Source organism: Triticum aestivum, chromosome 3B (genome assembly GCF_018294505.1).
Source record: "Triticum aestivum cultivar Chinese Spring chromosome 3B, IWGSC CS RefSeq v2.1, whole genome shotgun sequence".
NCBI lineage: Eukaryota > Viridiplantae > Streptophyta > Magnoliopsida > Poales > Poaceae > Triticum > Triticum aestivum.
In genome coordinates this window covers 700,150,258-700,155,089 of record NC_057801.1, presented here as the reverse complement: position 1 = coordinate 700,155,089, position 4,832 = coordinate 700,150,258, and positions in this window count along the sequence as shown.

Genomic DNA, 4,832 nt, shown 5'->3' with positions numbered 1-4,832 from the left:
GGAGGGGGTGTGGCCCACTTTCCTTCTCCCTCTCTCTTTCCCTTCCCCCTTCTCCTACTCCGAATAGGAAGGGGGACTCCTACTAGGACTGGGAGTCCTAGTAGGACTCCCCCTTTTGGCGCGCCCCTCTAGGCCGGCCGCCTCCTCCCTCCCTTTTTTATATATGGGGGCAGCGGGCACCCCAAAGCACAACAGACAATCTCTTAACCGTGTGCGGTGCCCCCCTCCACAGTTTAACACCTCGGTCATATCGTCGTAGTGCTTAGGCGAAGCCCTGCGCCGGTAACTTCATCAACACCGTCGCCACGCCGTCGTGCTGACGGAACTCTCCCTCGACCCTCTACTGGATCAAGAGCTCGAGGGGCGTCATTGTGTTGAACGTGTGTCGAACACGGAGGTGTCGTACGTTCGGTACTTGGATCGGTTGGATCGTGAAGACGTTCGACTACATCAACTGCGTTACTAAACGTTTCCGCTTTCGGTCTATGAGGGTACATGGACACACTCTCCCGTATCATTGGTATGCTTCTCCTAGATAGATCTTGCGTGATCGTAGGAAAAGTTTGAATTACTACGTTCCCCAACAGTGGCATCCGAGACAGGTCTATCGCTTGATGCTTATGCAAAACAGTATAGGAAAGATGTCACAAATTTCCTGGAGCTGAGAGCCAAAGAGTTGGTCTCAAAAGGCCGAATGGTTGTTTCCCTGGTAGGGAGGCGTTCTGATGTAACCGCCACCACATTCTCTTACCTTTCAAGAACTATATATCAGATTCTAAGTGTCATGGTCTCAGAGGTATATTTCTTCATATATTATAATACATCATATCAATTTTGCCATCGAGCGCAAACATTTTACCTCGTGTTTTTATGGTATTCTTAATAGGGTGTGATTGACAAAGAAAAGTTTGATTCCTTTTATGTGCCGGTGTATGAACCTTCTAGTAAAGAGGTGAGAGAGATCATCGAAGAAGAGGGCTCCTTTTCAATCAAGGAGATGCAAGTGCATGACCCTACAACCGATATGAACAATGCTCTCAACACCCCAAGCAAGTTCGTCAATCTCTTGAGAGCTTTATGTGAGCCAATATTAGTACAACATTTTGGAGATGTCATGTATGAATTCGTGAGCACCGCGGAGCATCACTGGAGCCTAGAGGGCAACTTGTTAGGTCCTTATGCTATATTGGCCATATCCCTTGCAAAGGCATGATAGTTAGGTACATCAAGGATATGTCCACATTAAGTTACATCATAGTTGATGCGACTGAACAGTAACTTTATTTGGAGCAACAATGTATGGCTACTTCATAATGCAAACTACATCTTGTGGTGTGTTGTGAAGGTATTCATGGATGCACAAAATGAACTATCATTAATCTCTACTATTAAAGGGGAGTTGATAATTGTACGCTTGCCTTCGCCACCATCTGCTCCCCACGCCCACGCCCACGTCATGCATTAACTCAGTCAAATGAAATCTTACCAAAACCTAACCAAATGAAAACTTTCCTTGCCTTCCTCTACCCATACTCAAATCAAATTAAACCTTACCACAACCTTACGTAAAGCAAAACTTACCATTGCTTTTCCCTACCCATACTCGAATCAAAGAAAATCCTACCAAAATCTGGAATATGGTGAGCTTAAGATTTATGTCGAACACGATTGATGTTGAACCATTAGAATATGTATACCCCCGTTCAAACGCACGTGTAATTATTTAGTATTGATTAGCCGAATACTCTTGTCCATGAACTTTCTCAGCTAACTAAGCCTACAGAACATTGCATTATGGTGTATGAAAATTTAGTGTGAGATTTGTGTTATGTATGATTTAGTAATATCTGCAATGAGACCGAAATAACCGAAGATCAAAGTATTCTACGACTATACTTGTGCTTCTCATAATAAGTATTATACATGACAATTACATGATATCCCAACTTATTGCATTTATTTAGTGAAGTTCTTACCACATGGTGAGATCAAGAAATTCATAGAATACAGATTAAGCGCAACTTCATGGAGGGTGCACTCCATAAGGGCATATACAGGCTGTTTCAAGAGCCATGTTTATCACTCCATGAAGTGTCCCTCCCAATCAGATTTTTAGTGGAAGTTTAGCTTTTCAGCCCTCTCTTTTTTGCTCATTTTCTAGAGGGGGTGAACAGGCGACTATCGGTTTGTAATCAGTTCACTGATTTTAGGGAATTGCTGGCGTGTAAAGATTATCCAAAATGAAACTATGTGATTGAACTCACATGACAAGGCAAGCTTGCAAAAGCAAATTTAACAAGCTAGGTTTATCTCTAAACAAGCAAGTAAACTAGTAAAGTCACACATATAAATAACCAAAGGGAGCATACAGACAATGAGGTTATGCATGGAGTTCAAATCCTTTGGGCGGCAGTGAGGATTCTACTTTCTTCTTGTTGAAAAAGCCTAGTCACGAAGACCTGCCCTCTCTCCTTCAGCTTTTGACACAAAGTCCAAGCTCAACTGGCGGTTCATCTTGAGGTGATCTCCAAATGCATACAGTTCCTAGAGCAAATCCAAAACCTTATACACTTATTCTTCGGTACAACCCCCTAATACAACAACGGCTGAGATCGCTCCATACCCCTTCATTAGAAAGGATAGGATCGTCCCATCACATAAAAAGCTGGTACCCGCACGACGGGGCTATACCCGCGCGACGGGGCTGTACGTCGACTGCCTGTACACACGGACGTCCGCGTACGTACGACGACGACCAGTCGTGGTCAAAGAAAAAAAAGATGACGCGACCTGTCGAGCGACGTTTACGTGGCGACGTGGTGTCGGCCAAAAGGAAAAAAAAGAAAAAGAAAAAAATACGACGCGACGTGTGGATGGACGGTTAGTGTCGTTGTGGCATCGGTCAAGGGCGGTTCCCGAGGCGGCCGCCGCTCCCGATGCGCCATTTATGCCGGCGTTAAGACGGGCCGTCGGTCACCTACCCGTCTGCCTCCCCCACCCACCGACGGCCGTTCTTAAACGCTCCGTCCCCTCCCGTCTGCCTCCCCCACCCCACTCGGTGCGCCTCACCCCACTCACCTCACCCACCGACGCACTCCACCGACGACGCGCCCTCTGACGACGTGCTCCCTTCTCGGCGGCCTCCATGGCGTTCGGCGACAGCGGTGGCAGTGACAATAGTGGCGGCTCGTGGTCGACGAGCCTTAGCACGCCGGAGACTGACGAGCTCATCCGGCTCGGGCTGATGGTGTCACGGGGCTGCCGTCTGCCGAACGCCTTCCGCATGACCGCCGACGGGTACCCGACGAGGGGGCCCGGCGCGTCGCCGGATGAGCTCCGCCGGCACAAGGGTGGCCGCTGGAACATCGTCGGCCGCACTAAGTTCTGGAAGTGGAAGGACTACTGGAGAGTCATCGCGCAGGCTCGTCGGGAGTCGCGGGCGGGCGGCTCGTCGTCTGCCTCGGGCGGCTCGTCGTCTGCCCCACGCAGGCCCCGCCATCCCCCTCCGGCGGCCACGCCGTCTCCAAGCTCTTCCCGCTGTCCGGTACCCACCCTCGCCGGGCCCGCCTCCCCTCCCGCCGTTGAGATACCGCCGGAGCAGTTTGCGATGCGCGAGGACGGCGACCCCGACGACTGCCCCGGCTACCTCATTGCACTACGGGCGTCGCAGGAAGAAGCGGCGGCCGCGGCGGCGGCTGCGGAGGCCAGAGAGGCCGTCGAGCTGCAGGCCGTACTCGACGCCGCGGCGGCTATGGTGGTGGCAGCAGAGGCTGCCGAGCTGCAGGCCGCACTAGATGCGGCGGCGGGCATCGGTGCGCTGCAGGCGCATGTGGCTCCAGTGGAGGACGACGCCGGCGACTGGGACGACGGCGGCAAGAGCAGCGACAACGACGACGGCGACGAGAGTGACGGCGGTGCGGGCGAGATCATGGACCTCGCCGCCTCCGATGACGAGTAGATTAGGTTTAGATTAGGTCCTGTTATGTTTAATTAATTTCGCTTCAGTCCTGTTTAATTAAAAAAATTATGTTCTAATGTAAAATGAACCGTCGTAAGGTTTAATGAACTATCGTTATGTTGGAATGAAATTTAGATGAAAATTATTATGAAATATTGTGGAGAAGTTTTTAAATTTTGAATCATTTTATAAAATAAAAGTTAGCCGAAAGAAATTCAATTTAATAGTTTACCGGGAAAATTGAAAGAAGAATAAAAATGATATAAAAGAAAAGAAGAAGAGAGGAAGAAAGGAAGAGGAAAAAAAGAAATTAGAAGAGGGAATTTGTAATTATTTTTAAAAAGTTAGTATGAAATAATTTTGATTAATAACAATGTTTTCGGACTGTCGATGCCAAAAACCGTAGAAAATGCAAACAGTCCCAAAATGCACTGAAAATTGGCACGCATGATTCTCATGTAGATACAATGCGATACAAAAATTTGGGCATGTTTGAAGGGTACAGAAAAAAAAGGTGTGCCGGACACACCTTTCCACACCGAAACCACCGCCTTCCACACCAAGTACCTGGGTGGTTTCACGGAATGCACCCAATTTTTGGCAGCGCGTGTGTGGCCCTGCCCAGGTACCGCACGCCAGAGATGAACGAAACCCGACAACGAACGCACGTTGAGTCATGTCCGGGCAGTATTTTAGGGGTTTTCGGCCGGGAAATCATAGAAAATCCATAGAGCCTCGAAACGCGACAAATTTTGGCGTGCGTGCCTTGCATGGTCAGTGTGGTAGGTGGAAAAAAATGAGCCAGTTTAGCGGATGCGACGGAGAGACGTACGACCGAGGGTCCCCTCCGCCCATACCGAAACCACCGCCTTCC